Raw genomic sequence first — 23,881 nt, 5'->3', positions numbered from 1 at the left:
TAGAACTGGGCTCCTTTATTACAGTCATTAAAAGAAATGTGTCACTAATACTGGATCCCTGCTTTATTTCTCCTAAAAACCAGCTCTTCTCTAACCCTTGTAGTCTGGCCTTCTGAAAGTAAGGGATCACTGAGCTAGGCATTACTCAGGCTTGATATGCTTTTTACAGGCCACGTAATAAAATCAGGGAGGTAGACAAATATAAGTCTCTGAAGATTCAAGAATCTTTTCCACGAAGAATACTACTTATAGTATAGTATCTCTCAAGGTGTCCGATAGAGGAGACAGTTTGGTTGTATCAAAGGAGATGAAAAACTGAGAGAAAGAAAAATCCAGAAATTCAGTTGGAACTGAACGATACAGTACGTGATTACAGGGGAGTTTTCTGTAACTCCTGATCCTTATGTATTTACAACCTGGTATTTGGCTGATCTCCAGTCATTTAATCTGGCATTCAATCACAAATAATAGTTCTGTTGAGTTCTGTAAAGTCAATACTTCTTATACTCTTTAATTCAGGCAAAGCTCTAGTAGAAAGTATTCTGTTTGTTTAACGTTTTCAAAGCTTATTCAGTTAAATCAGATTTACAAGGTTATGCTATTCCCAAACCATATCAGAGCAGCTCTCTTATCTTGTGTTCTCTCTTGGCTGAGGAAATGCCTGTCAGCCTATGTAGCATTTTCTTAAAGGGATAAAAAAATAATTGGGTTCGATACGTCCTTATCCTGGCCTCCTAGGGTTATCACTATAGCATCGACATCGTTAGGCCACCCAGGTACCAAGCCACAAACCACACATTCTAATTCTTTGCAGAATCAAGGATATTAAGAAAGCAGGATTTTAGTGTACTTCTAGCCTAAAAACAACAAATAGGGCATAAACTCTGACTGCCAGGTTATAGGTGGACTAACAATCTCATGGTACCTGAGGCTTCAGACCCAGAGAAAGGTGGTTAAAGGTGGCAGGAAATCATCTATTTATAGCTCTTTTTCTTATTACGACAACTTAGTCTCACTGTAGAAAAAAAAAAAAAGCAATAGAAGCAAGCAAAAAAAATGAAAACAATATCAGGTGAAACCTCTGCTGGCCCCTTGGGACATATCTTACCAGACAGATTTTTTATGTATACAAGTGCACATATTTTTACAAAAATGAGATTGTAATAAAAATAACATTTTAAAACTGCTTTACCTTCCTTTAACTTACAACTTTGCAAGCAACTTTCTGTGTCAATGGGTACCTATGAAATGTTTAAATGGCTAGATAGTATTTCAATGTATTGATGGATCATATTATTTTAATCAATTCCGTGTCATTAGATACTTAGAAAATTCCCTATTTCAAATATCATAAGCAAAGTAAAATTATATGTTTTTTTTTTCTTGAAGTCTTAATTATTTTCTTAGGATATGGCCTAGTCATAGACTTCCCAGATATATTTTTAATATGTCTGATGACCAAATTGTGCTCCAAAACAGCTGTACTAATTTACATCCCTACCAGAGTGTAAGGGAATATTCAATTCCCTATACTGAATATGACCGTTTTGATATTTGTCAATTTTATAAGTGAAAAAATATTAACCTTTTAGGCTTAATTTTCATTTGTTTAATAAATATCAAGGTTGAACTTTTTCCCAATATTTTAAAATTTTCTTGTGTTTTAGGCGAAATTTACAGCACAAATTAGTTTCAAAAATTTATACACAAATTGCTTTGTGATGCTGGTTAAAATCCCCTCAATGTATCAATACTCTCCCCCGTCCACCCCAGGTTCCCTGTGTCCATTCATCCAGTTTCCCTGTCTCTTGCTGCTTTCTCATCTCTGCTTTGCCCATTTGTTCCCCTAACTTGATTAAACTAAGAAGCACATTCCTCAAATGTGTTATCGTTTGTCTTATAGGCCTGTCTAATCTTTGGCTGGAAATACTGGTGGCATAGTGGTTAAGAGCTACGGCTGCTAACCAAAAAGTCAGCAGTTTGAATCCACCAGGTGCTCCTTGGAAACCTTATGGACAGTTCCACTCTGTCCTTTAGGGTCGCTATGAGTCAGAATCAACTCAATGGCAATGGGTCTAATCTTTGGCTGAAAAGCGGGCTTTGGGAGTGGCTTCAGTTCTGAGTTAGCGGGGTGTTCTTTTTCCCCTATCTTTATTAGCTATTGGAATTTCGTCTTGGCACAATGTTCTACCATAAAGCAGATCAACTCCGAATAGCAAGAAGTCTGCCTCTGGCACCCACACACTTTGCTATGAGTATATAACCACTAAAAGTAGTAATAATAATAATAATAGCCTTAAAACAATAATAATAATCTAAGCATAAAGGCCGAAGATGAAGAAACTGAAGATTTTTACCAACTTCTGCAGGCTGAAATTGATCGAATATGCAATCAGGATGCACTGATAACCACTGGTGATTGGAATGCAAAAGTTGGAAACAAACAAGAAGGATAAGTAGTTGGAAATATGGCCTTGGTGATAGCAACAATGCTGGAGATAGCATGGTAGAATTTTGCAAGACCAAAGACTTCTTCACTGCAAATACCTTTTCTCACCAACGTAAACAGCAACCATACACATGGACCTCACCAGATGGAATACACAGGAATGAAACCAACTGCATCTGTAGAAAGAGATGACAGAAAAGCTCGATATTATCGGTCAGAACAAGGCCACAAACCACACTGCGGAACACAGCATCAATTACTCACATTCAAGTTCAAGTTAAAGCTGAAGAAAATTAGCAAGTCCATGGAAGCAAAAATATGACCTTGTGGATACCCTTACCTGATTTTAGAGATCGTCTCAAGAATAGATTTGACACATTGAACTCTAATGAGCGAAGACCAGACAAGTTATAGAGCGACATCAAGGACATCATCCGTGAAGAAAGCAAGAGGTCATGAAAAAGGCAGGAGAGAAAGAAAAGACCTAAATGAGTGTCAGAAGAGACTCTGAAACTTGCTTTTGAACACCAAGTAGCTAAAGCAAAAGTAAACAATAATAGTAATAAGAGGTATAAAATATTTTGTTCATACTATTTATTAGAAACTTCACATACATTATCTTCAATTCTAAAAGAATATTGCAAAATAAGTATTATCCTCGCAATTTTCCAGATGCAGAAACTGCAGTTCAGAAAACAGTAATTTGTCTAAGGTCACATAAAAAGCAAGTAGCAAAAAAAACTAGCAAAGCCAGGTTTTAATCTACCCCGGGTCTGTGTGCTTCCTAGACACACACCCTGTCTGTTACTTGACTGTTTATCAGACCTCTGATATGTCAACACAATTCCCTGACCTCATAAGAATCTAAGAAAATAATGATGAGTATTTGTTGGTTTATATAATAAATGCCCTTAAAAGATTTTAAGGTGCTAAAACAAATATTCTGAGAAGCAAGGCATACAAGAGCATCTAGACACATTTAATAAAAAATGGCTTTAATATAAGCCATGGATCACATTTCCCTTAGTCCAATTAGCTCAACAAGTATTTTATCTTCTTTTTTCAGTACATATTATCAAGGCCATGGGCTGATATTCATAGGAATATGGTTATAAAAGTATCATAATCACTAACAGCTCACGGCATTCATTGGGTGCCAGGCACTATTGTAAGTGTATCGTACATGCTAACACATTTAGTTGCCTCAAGAACTCGTTGAACCAGGCTCATTTCTCCTCATTTCACAGGTAGGAAATGAGGTACAAAGGGATTGACTAGCTTAAGCCTACACAGTAGTTACTGGCAGAGACAGGATTGGAGCCCCAGTTCCACTGCCACTCCCACTGGTGGCTTCATCCTCTAGCGCCACGGGAGCGCTCTGGGCTCCATCCCCTTCTAGCCCTAAATTCTTGACCCAATCCTAGGTACTGTGTGATTCTGCCATAGAGTCTGACCTGTGTGTCTACTTCACAGCTGAGCAGGACAATGAGTTCACAGATATGAGAGTGCTTTTTCAATTCAACAAATGTGGGCCTCATTTCAACTCTAAAATGCTGCACAGACGTGAGCAGCTTTTATTAACCTGCCTGATAGTCTCTTGTTCTGAGGTTCCTCCTAGAAAAAACTGTCAATTAGGCTACCAGGACTGCAGGTCCTGTACCTTCATCACCCCTGATTCCAAGGACAGGCTACTTTGGCTTTCGCTGGCGCTTAACCAAGACCCAGATTTGTCACCTCTAGGACACAAAGGACAGGTTTTCAATTCAATTAAGCATTCACTTAAAGAAAAGAAGGCAAATCCAGAATCACGCTTAAGTCTCTACTAAAGGGAGCAACATCGCTCACGTTTTCCATTTTAAAGTAGTAAGAAACAAACAAAAAACTCCCACCAACAGTTGTTTTATAGCTGTACCCTGGTGAACTCTCCAGTTTAAATATATACTTTTTAAAATGTATTTATTATAACACATATTTAATATAAATATATACTTAAATATACTTCACTGTGTTCATTCTCATTGATAATATATGTGTATTTAAAATACATATGTTTTCTTAACACCTGGAGTATTGATTCATCTACAAATCTGTCTCTACATTTAATCTACTTGTGTCGCTTTAAGTTTTCTGCTTCTCTTGCTTTCTGTATATGGATTACTTTTTCTGAATAACTAATGCAATAAATCCGAAATTACAAAAGTGATACTAAATAAGCATGCTGGTGTCATATATTACTCTAGAATCAAATACATTAAAAAGTTTCCATTCAGTTTCTCCTTTTTCGCTCCATCTATTGCCCAACAGACACACACACACACACACAGCACACACACATATACTCACACCAAATACATACTTTATTCTACTCCTGCCCCAATCCCTCCACCCAAAGCCTCATTAAAGTCCTGAGTCATGCTAAAATAAATACCTTCAATTTCTAAAGTTTTCTAATTCACCTTCATTTGAAATGAGTATTTTGTTCTAGCAAAGGCTACTTGTCATCAGAAGAAAGTCTGCTAGCATTCGTGTTTTCTGCAGTTTTATTTATTTGTTTTGACTTTTGTTAAAAGCTCCTGTTTAAAAAAACCTTGACATCTGATTTGCACTATTTCAGCAAGTTCTGACTAGCCAGAAGAAAAAGAGCTCACTCGTATAAGCCGTCTTAGTCTGAAGAAAATATAGAGAGCACCAGCTCTGGGCACTTGAAATGGGAAAGAAAACCAAAAGCTATTTAGTCTGCAATGTGTGTGTGTGTGTTGCGGGACAAGGGCCAGATTAATAGAATACTCAAATGGATTGTAAAAACTAAGGCATTAAGTACTGGAAAAGTCTAGCAAGTGGTTTTCTAAAGTGAATCGTGAAGTCATTTTTAGTCGGAGCAGGCATAAGACCAGCCAGTGCTTGTGGGAGAGACCACCAAGGGAACGCCGGACAGTCGGGGTTGGTAGAGGCAAGAGCAACAAGGGCACTGATAATGCACATGATGGGGGCTGTCTTAATGTCCCTTCAGGATTTTAAGACTTGAGGCTCAGATTTGGAGGTTGGCTTTGTCTACTTCATATGCCGAAATTTCACCCCTGAAGAGCTTTCTGCCCAGACGTAAGACATTTCTTTGTACTTCTGTTTCTTCCGTTGTAATTATTCCCCACCTCCAGCCAGTAACTTCACAGGGATTCTGAGAAGGTATATGAAATAAGATTGAGAACTTCCATTGGATTTTTAAAAGAAAGAGTTTCATTAACTCTAGCTATGTCCTTATTTGGAAATTTTTTATGTCCTTATTTAAGAAAACCCAATAAAGATTACGAAAGAGACCAAGTTTGCACTTGAGATGATTTTTCTTTAACTTACAAAATGATGCATGAGGCTTTTTCAGAAAGCAATTTCGTTTGCCATTTTCCTTTACTTACAGACCCTTAGTGCTTACCAAAGTGGCCAGGAAGACCAAAAGGGCAACAAAGCTGAAATAATGACTCCAGTGCCAAGTACAGATCAATCAGGAACTAAGATAAATCATCCTTGAAATTAAAAAAAAAAAAAAAATCCATACAAAATATAATTTAATTTGGTAAAAAGATTTACACATATTTTTATTGACTATCTTATAAAGCAGGAGGCTGAGTGATGTGGTGGAATGGGCCCAGGATTTAGAGCCCATAAACCTTAATTTAAGTCCTGCAGCTTTTCCAGGATTCCAACTGTGGGGCTTAATTCCTTTAAGCTCTGGCACAGTGAGTGAGAGCTGGACTGCTAACCAAAAGGCTGGCAGTTCAAATCCACCAGTCCCTCCTTGAAAACCCTATGGGGCAGTTCTACTCTGTCCTATACGGTCACTATGAGTTGGAATCAACTAGATGACAACGAGTTTGGGTTTTTTATGCCCTTCTCACCTCCCAGAACAGTTTCAAGCACCACAGGACACCATGTATGTGCATGTACATTATTTACTAGAGTGTTTTTTTTCTATACAAATCTAAGGTGCAAAGTGCCCTGCACATAGTGTAGGTTAAGGAAATATTTGCATGTTTTTTTTTATATTGTATTGATTGTTGTTGGATGACTATTAAGGAGTTCCAGGAAGCAAAGGTAAAAGTGTCTTTTTTTTTTTTTTTCTAGTTTTTACATTGATACTTTCCAATCCTCCTAAACCATAGATTCCTTCTGATCAGTGGTGCTCACCAATATTTCCCCATTTTTCCCAAGAGTCCTGTCATAGATTGAATTGCATCCCCCAGAAATATTTGCCAACTTGGCTAGATCATGATTCCCTTGTATGCTTGTCTACCATTTTATCTTCTGATCTGATTTCCCTATGTGTTGTAAATCCTATCACTATGATGTAATAAGATGGATTAGCGGCAGTTATACTGATGAGGTCTACAAGATTAGGTAGTGTCTTAAGCCCATCTATTTTGAGATATAAAAGCAGAAGCGAGCAGAAAGACAGGGAACCTCATACCACCAAGAAAGCAGCATTGGGAGCAGAGCACATCTTTTAGCCCAGAGGTTGCTGCGCTGAGATGCTCCTGGACCAAGGAAAGACTAATGACAAGGACCTTCCTCCAGAGCTGACAGGGAGAGAAAGCCTTCCCCTGGAGCCAGCACCCTGAATTCGGACTTCTAGCCTACTGGGCTGAATAAGCTTTTCTTTGTTAAAGACATCCACTTGTGGTATTTCCGTTATAGCAGCGCTAGGTGACTAAGACATGTCCTTTTACATATTTTATCTCCCTATAAAAATGAGCTGATTCATGATTTTCCCTTCCTTCTGTCCTTTCTTCCTTATTTTCTTTCCTTCCTTCCTCTCTCCCTTCCTCTCTTCTTTCTTCTTTCCTATTTTCCTTCCTTCCTACTATTTTACCAAAATCGATGAGGATGAATAACATTAGAATAATTGTACTCTGAAAAATTATAAAGCTGTCTTCTTATTTAACCTTGACAACTCTTTTTCATCAAAAGTGATGTCTATTTTTATCTCTAAATAAAAGTTAGCTTTGATAATGAGCTAATTAGCTTTTTCAGGATTGTCTAGTCAAACCTATACAGATTCCTCTGCACTAATTTTTGTTCACAGTTATAAGGATCTGTATATATATATCCAGAAATTCTTCATGGGACTGACGTGAAGGCCATCAGCACTGATAATTGTCATGGATTGAATTACGTTCCCCAAAAAATATGTGTATCCTCTTGATTAGGCCATGATTCCCAGTATTGTGTGGTTGTCCTCCTTTTTGTGATGGTAATTTTACATAAAGAGGATTAGGGTGGAATTGTAACACCGCCTTTACTCAGGTCACCTCCCTGATCCGATTTCAAGGGAGTTTCCTTGGAATGTGGCCTGTGCCACCTTTTATCTCTCAAGAGATAAAAGGAAAGAAAAGCAAGCAGGGAGTTGAGAACCTCACACCACCAAGAAAGCAGTACCAGGAGCAGAGCGCTTCCGTTGGACCTGGGGTCCCTGCTCCTGAGAAGCTCCTGGGCCATGGGAAGATTGAGGACAAGGACCTTCCTCCAGAGCCGACAGAGAAAAAAGGACTTCCCCTGAAGCCGATGCCCTGAATTTGAACTTTTAGCCTACTGTACTATGAGGAAATAAATAACTCTTTGTTAAAGCCATCCACGTGTGGTATTTCTGTTACAGCAGCACTAGATAACCAAGACAATGATATTAAAAAGCCCCAGGAAACATCATAGAACTAAATGGAACCTAGGCTTTTCTTAGTACATGGAATAATAAATATTTCTAAAAATTCATCTGGAAAGAATTATAGGATTAAACAATTTTGAATAGACCCAAAACCTTTACATACATATGGCAATGAAATGATTATTTAAGTATATTCAAGTGAAAGACCACTTCATACAGAAATGACTGTGGCAAAAGTGATACCACTGCTTGAATTTTTAAAGAAGAAAATGACCTTCAAACCTCCTTTTCAATCTTGCAGGTGAATTAGCTACAGGCTTTGTAATTTTTGAAAATATATTTTACCTCCACATGAGGTAGAAAAATTAATTAGATACAAAATTTGTAGCCTTCATTGAGTACCTCCTATGTTCCAGGCACTGTTCTGACGCCTGAACATTGATGGAGCCAGTTAATTCTCATGCTCACCCGAAAGGAAGGCAATGTCAGAATCCCGTGCGGCAGCTCAGAACACTGAAATACAGCTTAGGTAAGTGGCTTAGGTAAGCTTAGTGTAAGACCTAGGAAATGGGGCTCCACCACCAGCAGGCTTCAGGAGCTTGGCCAGGTCAGTTCTCACCGCTCACGTGTGAATGTTAGATACTAATGGTCCAGGTCTGAAATAATAATTGCTGCTTCGCTCTTTGTAATGTTGTCTTATCATGAGTTCTAAAATCTCAAGTGTTGCCTTGACATCTTTGAGCTACACAGGGCCCCCAAGATCAAACCTTGAGTCCCCATGTTTTCACCAGATATGTCCCCCACCCAGTGGGGAAAGCTCATCAACTGGCTAGTCATCCTGTCAGTGGACAGCTGTACTCCACCTGTCCTCAACCTAATGGGCTTCACCTCGCTGCCAGCATACAGAATTATTCAAACAAATCAATTGCATCCTTTCTTCTACTTTGTGGTAACCCTTAGTTACTACCCTCTTGTTACTATAAAGCCTCTTGTTACTACCCTGTTATTACTATAAAGGCTCTTGCTACTCTACCCTCTTGTTACTACAAAGCCTGGCTCCTGCAGCCCTTGTTGGTTCACTCTATTTCCCAGAGCAAACCCTGCATGCACTGCATGGTGTACGGTGTCCTCCTCCACCGAACTGTGCGTACATATGGCTGATACACTGCCGTTATTCTCATCTGTTCAATGTCAGGTGTCATGTGTTTAGCCACCTCGTAGTATTTAGTGCAAGGATCCTTCTTTCACCAGTGGGGTGAATAGGAGGTAGTCAGAACACTCTTTAATTCAAATTGTTCTAATTTTTAATAAAAACAATCTTAATTAAATTTCATATGCTAGACAGTCTACCCACAATTAATAGAATCCAGTAGGACCACTTAAAATCTCACCAAATCATTTACTAGCAACTAAATTATGGACCAATGCACTGACAGTCTCTTCTCTCCTTTGTGTCTTGAATTTTACAAAATATTTTAATTACTACCCCAAAATTGCTACAGGAAAAAAAAAGAGCCGATGAAATGAAGCACTGATGTTAATTAATAAAAGAATGTATCAGAATTTTAAGAGGAAACCCTATCAATCTAACTTCAAGCGTGTTAAACCATCTAGCATATCTGTAACAATACCCTCCCTGCATAAGACAACCAAAAAGAACACCATAAGGTAGAAAGCTGGTTTTTATCCAACATAAACTGGTAAAGACTATGTAGCAGCTTGGCATGAAAAGCACGTCCATCTGTTAATAACCTAGTTATCACATAATAAGAAAAATGTTTTAAGGTTTTATATGATTTGAATAAATTATAAAACTACCCCCCAAAAATCCATGGGCATGACTAGATGATAATCTTTAAACATATAAATAAAACTTCTCTTTGGGTTTCACTTCTATTTCTTATACATACAGTATTCAATCATTATCACGATTTGAATAAGGGAAACAGTTTCCACTATATAATACTTTGCAGATACTCAAATTACGTTAAAACTTTAAAAATATGAACACATTAAAAATTTTGAAATATCTTTTTATGATCTAATAGAAATGCGATGATATCTAGTAGTGGTATGGCTGTGCCAAGTTTGAACTAATCAAGAAAAAAAAGAAAATTAAGCGATGAAGGTAAGTATTCTAGGAAGAAAAAAACATGAACAAATACAGAGAGTCAGCAGCTGAGAGTGGCTGAAGAGTAAGGCACATGTGGCAAGTGGCAAAGCTGAGGCTAGGCTGAGACCGGGTTATAAAAGATAAGGAAAGGCCTACAGAGTTTGGATTTGGTGTACCAGACAAGAGAGTGCCACTGTCTATGTTGAGGTAGAAATGCGATATGATCAGGTTTATCTCATAAATCTAATTTTAGTGACCTGGTCTGTGTGGTAACTGGATTAAATAGAGGAGGAATGAAAAGGAGAAGACACATGAGTAGGTCATTCCACAGGAGAAGAGTGATGTCACTGTCCTGGTGCGCAGCAGTGGGGCAGGAGAAAGGGCCAAGGTTGAGGGTAATTTCAGATTTAGTATAATTGGTAAACAGTGGGATGTGGATTATAAAGAAGAAATCAAGTGTGAGTTCTGAGGTGTTTGACTTGAGGAGTTGGGTAGCTGGAAGAGGGCTGGGAGGGAAGCTGGTCTGGAGAGAATTGCAGTGCAGGTGCTCTGTGTACCTGCTCAGGTACAACACCTGCTGTGACTTATAGCAGCCTTTTCTCTGAGCTCTATTTCCTTCCTTCTGAACTAAAATAATCTCAAGTAGAGAAGCTCAGACTTATTATCATGCTTTCAAATCGGTTTTCCATAAGAAATAGAAGGCAAACAAATCAATAACTTCTGAACAAGCTGAATATGCAAATATTTGAAACGGTGGTTATTAAAACTTGTAATTCAGTCTCTGCAATCCTTCATGGCCTTTATTAAAGAAGTTCCTCAATTCATCAGTCAGTATATAATGTGAGATAGGAGGTAATGATATTCATTGCTAGCTCTGAGAACATTCCCTTTCATTTGAAGGACATGAACTCTGAATATTTATATTTAAAAGAAAAGGATGAGTTATGCTATATGACTTTTCAATAATTTTATATGAATTCAATAAACAGATTATGAATACGATAAATCTCTGTTTATTAAAATCATGATATCTGCTGGGTAAAGAGACAGGTTATTCAATCAAATAAAGAAAATACCAATGTTTGATATGCGGCACCTTTTTCATTGATCATGGGTTTTCCATTTGCAGTGGTGTCTACGGACCTATTTTTATGACCTACCATCCAAAGCACTAAGGCACGTGGGGAGAAAGCAATCACCACCAGCCAGCCCCTCACAGGCGTGCCGAATGAGATGGTAAATTAGCAAGGAAGCAGGAAACCTTATTCATAGCCTAATTCAGCTTATATGAGTCCTGAGGTTAGACGCTCATGCTTCCCAAACTTCATTTTCCTCTCCCATATGTTTTACAATTCCAGGATTCTCAGTTTGTGCAAAAGCTGTGTGCGGTGATGGATCTCCATTTCCTGTAGGTCTTCTTCACAGACGTAAACTGAAAAAGAGGAAAAAAATATACAACCCTGACCTCAACACTGGCAGTTTTCAGAAGGTTGGCAGAGCAGAGGTCTGCTATGGAAGAAAAAGAAAGGAACATAGAAGTTGAGTAGAAAAAAAGAGAAAGTGAAAACAATCTCCCAACTCTGCACAGATAACTCTGGTTAAATGATACTTCAAAGACAAACAATTCAGAGAGGGAAAAACAATGTTTTTAATAAGAGAGTAACAATTCAAAGGATTATCAACATAAAATGGATAAATCATAGTGTATTCACAAAATGGAATACTATACATACAATAATATGGATGAGTCTTAAAAGCCTAACGTTAAATGAGAAGAGCAAATCCTAGAAGATTATATACTCTGTCATTTTGATAAAGCTCAGAAATAAGCAGAAGAAAACAATGAATTTTAGAGATGCCCACACACATGATAAAACTATTAAAACAGCAATAGGATGATGAACACAAAATTAAGAGTCTAGCTCTAGGGTCTAGTAGAATGGCATGGAGCATATAGATCAATACAAGATCAGTACAAGTTCTAGTTCTTGGGCAAGGTGATAGGCTCACACGTAGTCATTATAGTATAATGTATTAGAATTTAAGCTTGGCATGTATTTTAGTTTGTGTATATTGGACTTATAGCTCAAAAGATAATAGATAAAAGATAAAAAGACAATAAAGGAGAAAATAGGCGAATAAGAATGGCATGGGCCCTTTCAGAAAGCAAGAAAATGAAAGCCCCTCAACAGCACTAGGTACTAGGTTTTTTTCAAAGCATAAACAGAACCCTCCAACTCAAGCACTTTAAAAGAACCAATGAGTTCTTTACACTAATAACTAATAAAGTTCAGTGCTAATAAAGCCACCACTATTAATGGCTTTTGTTTATTTATAGATGACATTTGTAATTACCATAGTCAGCACGATCCTAAAATGCATGCCAAAACTAGATGGAAGGGATTTGAAAATTCTGTATGTCCTTGATGGCGCTACAAATTGGTTGTTATCAAAAATATTACTGACAAAAAGATGAATATCAGCTGTGGAATACTGAGTCATTGACCAAAAACCTCATTTCCACTTCTAATATTCGAATTCGTCTTCTACGGCCTTCCTGAGCAGTTCATTTCCCATAAAGCGGCATCAGTACCTGCAGTTCCAGGAGGCCTTTATGGTGTGACTCCTCCTAATCTCATCTATATGAGTTTGACTCCCCTGAGTCTCATAGCTCCTGTGAATCTGTCTTCTTTGTGGAGGGGTGTTTATTTGACTCTGTTAAAACTCAAATAATACTGGCTAATACTTGCATAGTGTTACAAATTGAATTGTGTCCCCCCAAAATTTGTATCGACTTGGCTAGGCCCTGATTTCCAGTTCTGTGTGGTTGTCCACCATTTTGACATTTGTTGCGATTATCCTATGTGTTGTAAATACTAACCTCCATGATGTTAACGAGGCAGGATTAGAGGCAATTATGTTAATGAAGCAGGCTCAATCTATAGGATTAGGTTGTATCTCGAGTCAATCTCTTTTGAGATATAAAACAGAGAATCGAGCAGATTGGGAGGTGGGGGGACCTCATACTACCAAGTAGGAAGAGCAGAGAGTGGAGTGTGTCCTTTGGGCCTGGGACCACTGCACTGAGAAACTCCTAGACCAGGAGAAGATTGATGACAAGGACCTTCCCCCAGAACTGATCACCAGGACTTTCACAAACCATTTGTACTGCCCAGGGTACTATGTTCCAGGCAGAATTAACTCCCTTTGCATAGATTAATTCACTTAATCTGCCCCAACAACCTAATGAAGTAGGTTCTATCGTTGTTGTTAGGTGCCATCAAGTCGGTTCTGACTCATTGCAACCCTGTGCACAACAGAATGAAACATTGCCCAGTCCTGCACCATCCTCGCAATTGTTGCTATTCTTGAGCCCATTGTTGCAGCCACTGTGTCAATCCATGTTGTTGAGGGTCTTCCTCTTTTTCACTTACCCTCTACTTTACCAAGCAGGATGTCCTTCTCCAGGGACTGATCCATCCTGATGACATGTTCAAAGTACGTGAGACATAGTCTTTCCATCCTTGCTTCTAAGGAGCTCTCTGATTGTATTTCGTCCAAGACACATTTGTTCATTCTTTTGGCAGCCCATGGTATATTCAATATTCTTCTCTAAAAACACAATTTAAGGGTGTCAATTCTTCTTTGGTCTTCCTTATTCATCGTCCACCTTGCATATGCATATAAGGCATTTGAAAACACCATGGCTTGGGTCAGGCACACTTTAGTTCTCAAGGTGACATCTTTGCTTTTCAACACTTTAAAGAGGTCTTTTGCAGAAGATTTGCCCAATGCAATGCACCCTTTGATTTCTTGACTGGCGCTTCCAGGGGTGTTGATTGTGGATCCAAATAGAATGAAGTCTTTGAGAGCTTCAATCTTTTCTTCATTTATCATGATGTTGCTTATCGGTCCAGTTGTGAGGATTTTTGTTTTCTTTATGTTGAAGCATAATCCATACTGAAGGCTGTGGTCTTTGATATTCATCATTAAGTGCTTCAAGTCCTCTTCATTTTCAGCAAGCAAGGTAGTGTCATTTGCATAAAAGCAGGTTGTTAATAAGTCTTCCTCCAATCCTGATGCCCTATTTTTCTTTATAAAATTCAGCTTTCTGGATTATTTGCTCAGCATACATATTGAGTAATTATGATGAAAGTATACAACCCTGAATCACACCTTTCCTGACTTTAAACCATCCAGTATTCCCTTGATCTGTTTGAAAGACTGCCTCTTGATCCATGTACAGGTTCCTCATGAGCACAATTAAGCATTCCAGAACTCTCATTCTTCACAATGTTATCCATAATTTGTTGTGACCCACAATGCCGAATACCTTAGCATAGTCAATAAAACAGAGGCAAGCACCCTTCTGGTATTCTCTGCTTTCAGCCAGGATCCATCTGACATCAGCAATAATATCCCTGGTTCCACGTCCTCTTCTAAATCCACCTTGACTTTCTTGGAGATCCCTGTGGATATACTGCTGCAGCCACTTTTAAATGATCTTCAGCAAAATTTTACTTGCATGTGATATTTAATGATATTGTTCAATAATTTCAGCATATAGTTGAATCACCTTTCTAGGGAATAGGCATAAATATGGATTTCGTCCAGTCGGTTAGCCAGGTAGCTGTCTTCCAAATTTTTTGGCATCAAAGAATGAGCACTTCAGTGCTGCATTCTTTTGTTGAAACATCTCAGTTGATATTCTGTCAATTCCTGGAGTCTTGTTTTTGGCCAATGCCTTCAGTGCAGCTTGGACTTCTTCCTTCAGTACCATCAGTTCGTGATCATATGTTACCTCCTGAAATGGCTGAACATCGACCAATCTTTTTTGGTACAGTGGCTGTGTGTATTCCTTCCATCTTCTTTTGATGTTTCCTGTGTCATTTAAAATCTTCCCTGTAGAATCCTTCAGTATTGCAACTCGAGGCTTGAATTATTTCCACAGTTCTTTCAGCTTGAGAAATGCTGAGCGTGTTCTTCTCTTTTGGTTTTCTATCTCCAGCTCTTTGCACATGTCATCACAATACTTTGTCTGCTGGAGCCACCCTTTGAAATCTTCTGTTCAGCTCTTTTACTTCATCATTTCTTCCCTTTGCTTTCCCTACTCAATGTTCAAGAGCAAGTTTCAGAGACTCTTTTGACATCCATTTTGGTCTTTCTTTCCTGTCTTTATAATGACCTCTTGCCTTCTTCATATATGATGTCCTTGATGTCATTCCACAACTCGTCTGGTCTTTGGTCATTAGTGTTTAACATGTCAAATCTATTCTTGAGATGGTCTCTAAATCCAGGTGGGATATACTCAAGGTTGTACTTTGGCTCTTATGGACTTGTTCTAATTTTCTTCAGTTTTAGCTTGAACTTGCATATGAGCAATTGATGGTCTGTTTGACCCCTAGCCTTGTTCTGACTGATGATATTGAGCTTTTCCATCTTCTCCTTCCACAGATGTAGTCAGTTTGATTCCTGTGTATTCCATTCTGCAAGGTCCATGTGTATACAAAAATTTAAAAAAATCAGCGTTTATATTGGTGAAAGAGGTATTTGCGATGAAGAAGTCATTGGTCTTGCAAAATTCAATCATGCGATCTCCGGCATTGTTTCTATCACCAAGGCCATATTTTCCAACTACCAATCCTTCTTCTTTGTTTCCAACTTTTGCATTAAGGTCGACTCTACTTTGAGTAGGCAGCTCTTCCCCAGTTGTCTTTCGAGTGCCTTCCAACCTGAGGGGTTAATCTTCCAGCACTATATCAGACAATGTTCTACTGCTATTCATAAGGTTTTCACTGGTTAAGTCTTTTCAGAAGTAGACCGCTGGGTCCTTCTTCCTAATCTTAATCTGGGAGCTCAGCTAAAACCTGTCTGCCATGGATGGCCCTGCTGGTATTTGAATACCTGTGGCATAGCTTCCAGCATCACCACAACACACAAGCCCCCACAGTACAATAAATTGACAGAAGTGTAGGTTCTAGTATCTAATACATTCTATTATTACCCCCGTTTTATAGATGAGGAAACGAGACAATTAACTGGCTCAAGTTTACAGCTAGCAAGTAGAGAATCTGGGATCAAACCATTTATCTGAATATGCTAATTTATAAATCTAACTTTGAAATATTTTCAGCCTGAAACTTTCTACTCTTCCATGTCAAGGATCATAACTCCCAGCCCTGACTTTCACATCCAGGGAGCTAGGTTATCCTATGTGATATTTAAGTTCTTGCCGAAGTAAATTAAAAACTGAAAGACATTGCTCACTGAACAAAAGTACTGCATTGGAAATGGTTGTTTTGTAGACCTAAATAAATCATGTTAACAGGACTAACTGGCTGTCAGCCTGTAACTAATATTTTTATAAAATATGCAGTATCCAGTGCTTTGCCCAAACAGACTCTCACGTGGTCCAAAAAATCATTTAGTTCCTTTTGTCTACCAACCTCTGAAAATTACACAACAGAAAAAGAATCGCTACCCAGGTAGATGCATGAAAACATCATGCATCCATCTTCACCATGATCCCATGTCAATGTGCGTGTTTCACTAGACTCTAGAAATTTCTAGTGGTCACAGTGGACCCTCAAAAGGCTTAATACGCCAGGTTCTTTTTCATTGTACTGGCAGCTACCTTGTCCCCACCCAACCATGGACATAAGACTCTGTGTGAGAAAATGTTATCCTTCAGCTTAGACAAATCTTCATAACATATAGCTCCTCTTGACCAGCCAGTTGGTCAACGGCTTGCCCTCTAATGGAGTAAGGATACCCAGGCTCCTCTTTTCATAGTTTCTTTCTGGCTAGGCTTGTGGCTGTGGTCCTCTGACTTTAACATGGGCTTGACCTCAGTTCCATTAAGCCACCTGGGAAAGATTATTTCATTTCCTTATGCTCACTGTACATGCCGTTTGGCCATACTTGAATTGTTCATTTTAGTTCTGATTAAGGACACATACAGGATGGCTTGGTATGCTTTAGAGTGGGGGAAAAATACATACAAATACATATGCATACATACATACATACACATACACATATATACGATAGCTTTGTTGTTGTTGTTGTTAGGTGCCATCGAGTCAGTTCTGACTCATAGTGACCCTATGCACAACAGAATGAAACACTGCCCAGTCCTGCGCCATCCTTACAATCATTATGCTTGAGCTCATTGTTGCAGCCACTGTGTCAATCCACCTCGTTGAGGGTCTTCCTCTTTTCCTCTGACCCTGTACTCTGCCAAGCATGATGTTCTTCTCTAGGGACTCATCCCTCCTGACAACATGTCCAAAGTAGGTAAGACGCAGTCTCACCATCCTTGCATCTAAGGAGCATTCCGGTTGTACTTCTAAGACAGATTTGTTCGTTCTTTTGGCAGTCCACGGTATATTCAATATTCTTCGCCAACACCACAATTCAAAGGCATCAACTCTTCTTCTGGCTTCCTTATTCATTGTCCAGCTTTCACATGCATATAATGCAATTGAAAATACCATGGCTTGGGTCAGGCGCACCTTAGTCTTCAGGGTGACATCTTTGCTCTCCAACACTTTGAAGAGGTTTTTTGCAGCAGATTTGCCCAATGCAATGCGTCTTTTGATTTCTTGACTGCTGCTTCCACGGCTGTTGGTTGTGGATCCAAGTAAAATGAAGTCCTTGACAACTTCAATCTTTTCTCCGTTTATCATGATGGTGCTCATTGGTCCAGTTGTGAGGATTTTTGTTTTCTTTATGTTGAGATGTAATCCATGCTGAAGGCTGTGGTCTTTGATCTTCATTAGTAAGTGCTTCAAGTCCTCTTCACTTTCAGCAAGCAAGGCTGTGTTATCTGCATAACGCAGGTTGTTACTGAGTCTTCCTCCAATCCTGATGCCCCGTTCTTCTTCATATAGTCCAGCTTCTCGGATTATTTGTTCAGCATATAGATTAAATAGGTATGGTGAAAGAATACAACCCTGATGCACGCCTTTCCTGACTTAAACCAATCAGTATCCCCTTGTTCTGTCTGAACAACTGCCTCTTGATCTATGTAAAGGTTCCTCATGAGCACAATTAAGTGTTCTGGAATTCCCATTCTTCGCAGTGTTATCCATAGTTTGTTATGATCCACACAGTCAGATGTCTTTGCATAATCAATAAAAAACAGGTAAACATCCTTCTGGTATTCTCTGCTTTCAGCCAGGATGCATCTGACATCAGCAATGATATCTCTGGTTCCACGTCCTCTTCTGAAACCAGCCTGAATTTCTGGCAGTTCCCTGTCAATATACTGCTACAGCCATTTTTGGATGATCTTCAGCAGAATTTTGCTTGCGGATATTAATGATATTGTTCTATAATTTCCACATTTGGTTGGATCACCTTTCTTAGGAATAGGCATAAATATGGATCTCCTCCAATCAGTTGGCCAGGAAGCTGTCTTCCATATTTCTTGGCATAGATGAGTGAGTACCTCCAGCGCTGCATCTGTTTTGAAACATCTCAATTGATATTCCATCAATTCCTGGAGCCTTGTTTCTCGCCAGAGCAGCTTGGACTTCTTCCTTCAGTACCATCGGTTCCTGATCATATGCCTCCTCTTGAAATGGCTGAATATCGACTAATTCTTTTTGGTAAAATGACTCTGTGTATTCCTTCCATCTTCTTTTGATGTTTCCTGTGTCGTTTAATATTTTGCCCATGGAATCCTTCACTACTGCAACTTGAGGCTTGAATTTTTTCTTCAGTTCTTTCAGCTTGAGAAACGCCAAGCATGTTCTTCCCTTTTGGTTTTCCAACTCCAGCTCTTTGCACATTTCATTATAATACTTTATTTTATCTTCTCTAGAGGCCCTTTGAAATCTTCTGTTCAATTCTTTTACTACATCAGTCCTTCCTTTTGCTTTAGCTGCTCGACACTCAAGAGCAAGTTTCAGAGTCTCCTCTGACATCCACCTTGGTCTTTTCTTTTTTTCCTGTCTTTTCAGTGACCTCTTGCTTTCTTCATGGATGACGTCCTTGATGTCATTCCACAACTCTTCTGGTCTTCGGTTACTACTGTTCAATACGTCAAATCTATTCTTGAGATGGTCTCCAAAGTCAGGTGGGATATATTCAAGGTCATATTTTGGCTCTCGTGGACTTGCTCTGATTTTCTTCAGTTTCAGCTTGAACTTGCATATGAGCATTTGATGGCCTGTTGCACAGTCAGCCTCTGGCTTTGTTCTGACTGATGATATTGAGCTTTTCCATCATCTCTTTCCACAGATGTAGTCAATTTGATTTATGTGTTTTCCATCTGGTGAGGTCCATGTGTATAGTCACCATTTATGTTGGTGAAAGAAGGTATTTGCAGTGAAAAAGTCGTTGATCTTGCAAAATTCTATCATTCGATCTCCAGCATTGTTTCTATCATCAAGGCCATATTTTCCAACTACTGGTCCTTGTTCTTTGCTTTGTACTGTTCTTTGTACTGATCTTTGTTTCCAACTTTCACATTCCAATCGCCAGTAATTATCAATGTATCTTGATTGTTTGTTCAATCAATTTCAGACCGCAGCAGGTGATAAAAATCTTCTATTCATCTTTGGCCCTAGTGGTTGGTGCATAAATTTGAATGGTATTTGTATTAACTGATCTTCCTTGTAGGCGTATGGATATTATCCTATCACTGACAGCGTTGTACTTCAGCATAGATCTTGAAACATTCTTTTTGACAATGAACGCAACACCATTCCTCTTCAAGTTGTCATTCCCAGCACAGTAGGCTAATACGATAGCTAAAGATGTAGATATATAGATACGATAATATGGATATAGGCAGAAGTAGAGATATATAAACCAAGTTAGAGTCTTACTGGAGTAAAGCTAATGATAGTGTTGGGAAAGTTGATTTAAAAAGGAAAGAAAGAATAAGAAAATATGTAACTGAGAAAAAACCTATTTAAATGCAAATTAGAATAAATTTTAACATAATTTGTAAGTGTTATCTCTTAGAGGGAAGCTACACGCAAACACACACATGCATGATGTTGGTCTTGACATTGAGTTTGCCAACCATTCATCAGCTAGACTTTAAGAAAAATGACAAGTTGGCTATATGCTCTTGATCTATTGGGCTATGCCCAGCTATGAGCTCTGACGTTTGAGAGCGCTTAGCTCCCACTCTATTTAGAGAAGGAGGGATTTATCATCATAAGTACTTTTACAGTTACATTTTCATTATTCACAGGAAACAAAAAGAAAATTTTAAGTGAGCAATAAATGAAAGCATCATAAAAAAAATGAAAATACATGAGGCTTAAAGAAGAAGCCTTGTTCAATAGTCTTCATTCTAGACTTGAGATCTGAGAGAATCAAGTTATTCCCTAAACTAAAGTCCTCTCTTGTTAACCATCTGCTCCTCTGAGTCACCGCACAGGTGGTTAAAATCATTGTTTAAAATAAAATACACAGAGACATTAAGGCAAATATTTTACACATATTTTTAAAATGTTAAATCCAGTTCAAAGTCCCACCATATGACAGAAATCATTCTTCCTAGATAGCACATGATAAAGATAAATAAGAAGTGATACAAGCATCTTAAGATCAGAAATCCTGTCTTATGCTTCTTCCTTTTCTTTGGACATAGAGCCCTTCCAATCCATAATATTTGCCGAGTAATACTGTGCTTATAATGAACCCGAACTTTTGAGGAGATATGAATTATCTGTTAAAAGTGGTTTCATCATATTGTTTGAAATAGGTAACAAGATTTATAGAATGGCAACTTTTAAAAGAAGCAGAGAACGTCAACTATTATAAAATGTCAAATAACATAATGCAGAGTAATTAAAGGTGAGAAAATGTTAACCAAACATCCATAAGAAAGGTGGAGATAAGCAGAAGCCCATTTAAAAAGCATGACTAGCATCGGGACTCTTTCTTGTCTTTTTCAGAGAGTGTGTAATTCCAGTATTATTATAATGTTATATCTATAGGATTAAAAATAAACCAAACCAAACCCACTGCCATCCAGTTGATTCTGACTCATAATGACCCTACACGGCTTCCAAGGCTGTAAATCTCTGCAGAAGCAGGCTGCCTCATCTTTTTCCTGAGGAGCTGCTGGTGGATTAAGAAATACATGCTATTTGTTCACAATTTATAATAGAAAATATGTAGTGCTGTGTTAATTCATATTATTGAAATGATATGTAGACATATCATATGTTTTGAAATGAGGTCATTTATCCTCATAAAAATCCTGGGCAGTAAATGTTATAATCTTCACACAAAAGGAAAAATTGAGGGCCAAAATGTTGAGTGAATATTTCCATGTTTCAAACTCAGAGCTTCTGCTTCTAAGTCAGTGCTGTTTCCACCTACAACACGATCCCCAGCTATGACTTTTTTAAATATGTATATTATCTTGTTAGATATTGTGTATTTACACTCGGCTTCTATCTCCCCTTCCCTCATAGCATAAGGGCTGGAAGTCCTAAAGCTACATTTCCCAGACTCCCTCAGTTGAAGTTTGGATACAGTTTAGTTTCTGCCAATGAGATGAATTCAGACAAGATGTAGAAAACGGAAGGGAGGCAGAGAACATTGTTTCCTGCAGCGGCAGTAACTGAGTGATGAATTTTGGCAGCATCGGAGCTCCATGTTTTGCTCTGAGTCATCCATCAGCTTCCACTGTGGTGGCAGGTGGTGGGAGTGATGGTGGCAGGGACGGCAGCAGTTTCCTAATTGTGGACACCTGTGTGCAAAGTTAACCTGGAAAACCTATTTATCATGCAAATTTGAGTTCATTAAACTTTAAAGAATCTCAGTAATGTCTCAAAAGGGGAAAATTAGGTAAAATGGCTTGTGGCTTGGAGAGCCGGATTAGACCGAGGGTACTTAGAAGGTAGAATTTAGTAGTCTGGCCGTATATTACAATTTGTACTCTGGTCATGACTTGGTCGGAGATTGTGGGAATAGTCAATGATATTTGAAACACATGAATCCATGCAGGATGACTGTTAAATCAGTTTGTTATCTGATCTTGGAAAAGGTAGGTCTGAAGAAGCTGATGTTAAAACAATTGGAACTCAGAGAGTTTGTCTTGCAGGTCATGGTTTTGTACAGTTTATCTATTTTGAAAGTTATAGTTCACTTTACCAGTTGTTATTTCTGTTCTATTTTCCGTGACCTTGGGATTGCAGCTTTGGCAAGTTTGATCTTGAAGCAAAAAGTTTAGTAGTAACTCCCTGACTTGCTCTCCTCTCAGCCTTCCAACAACTTTGCAAGCATCTGGCTATCTAAATGGAAGTGGTTTCTATTTGCAGCAGGAAATTCTTCTCTCTCTCTCTCTTTTTTTAGTAAAGTATTCCAATTTAGATAAAGTGGCTTTAATTATTGAACATCTCTCAGATATTAAGACAACATGTCTCTGCCACCAGGTGGCACCCTCTCTAATGTAAACCCAAATACTCTAGGAAAATAACCATCCCTCACAGAACTGATTCTTAATTGTTCATCAGAACCACCCAAGGAGCTTTTTAAAAATAAAGATGCCTGAACTCTATCCACCAATACTTTGATTCAATAGTTTTTGGGCAGAAGTACAAATCTTTTTTTTTTTTTTTTTGTAATGTAATGTAAGCCAATTTTCCTTCTTAAGAGGCTCAAGAACCCAGGACACATGAGCAGGAGGCAGGAGAGGTGGGTAGATAAAGGGCCCGTGAATAGTGACACCCACCCCCACGGCCACCTCAGGCCTGTATGTAGAACACTGTCAGACAGGTTTCAACACACAAGCAGGCCATCAGAGGTTTCTGCTCAGGCAAACGGGCTTACTGGAATTGTGGTGGAGGTTGGGGAGCCTAGTACACCACAGTCATGTCTATTATGCCCTATAATGGAGGGACCATCATGGTCATGAAGGGGAAGAACTTTGTGGCCATCATGGCCAACAGGTGCTTAGGGATTCAGGCCGAGATGGTGACCACAGACTTCCAGAAGATCTTTGCCACGGGAGACCGTCTGTACATTGGCCTGCTGGGGCTCACAACTGGTATCCAGACCATTGCCCAGTGCCTCAAGTTCTGGCTGAATCTGTACGAGCTGAAGAAGCAAGCCTTACACTCTCATAAGCATGGTGGGCAATCTCTCGTATGAGAAACACTTTGGCCCCTACTACACTGAGCCCGTCATTGCTGGGTTGAACCTGAAGATCTTTAAGGCCTTCATTTGCTCTCTGGACCTCATCACCTGCCCCATGCTGACTGACTGGTCAGTTGCACCTGCGCTGAACAAATGTACGGGATGTGGGAGTCCCTCTGGCAGCCCAACATGGATCCAGGACACTTATTTGAAACTGTCTCCCAAGCCATGCTAAACGCCATGGATCGGGATGCAGTATCCAGGATGGAAGTCATTGTCCACATCACTGAGAAAGACAAAATCACCACCAGGACACTGAAGGCCCAAATGGACTAAACTTCTCTTCCTCCTGCACCCTTATGTCCACTTTTTTTTTAATAATAAAATAATTTTCTTTCCCAAAAAAAGGGAGGGGCTTAGAGAAAAGCCCTCAAGATACTAGCATCTTGGGATCCCCTAGCAGAATTTCAAGCTTCTTGCCTTATTGCACTAAATGGTCAACAACCCCTATCTATGCACATGGAGAGTCCAATAAGCTTTTGAAATATTATTATCTAAT

At 38.9% G+C, this 23,881-nt stretch overlaps 1 pseudogene; it reads left to right on the top strand.

The window, feature by feature from the left end:
* Window positions 1-23,058: 23,058 nt before the first annotated feature.
* LOC126087308 (proteasome subunit beta type-3-like) lies at window positions 23,059-23,658 on the top strand (annotated as a pseudogene).
* Window positions 23,659-23,881: the final 223 nt, after the last annotated feature.

This window comes from Elephas maximus, chromosome 12 (genome assembly GCF_024166365.1).
Source record: "Elephas maximus indicus isolate mEleMax1 chromosome 12, mEleMax1 primary haplotype, whole genome shotgun sequence".
In the NCBI taxonomy this organism is placed as follows: domain Eukaryota; kingdom Metazoa; phylum Chordata; class Mammalia; order Proboscidea; family Elephantidae; genus Elephas; species Elephas maximus.
Note: the sequence above shows the minus strand (reverse complement) of the source record. Positions and strands in the feature narration are given on the sequence as shown.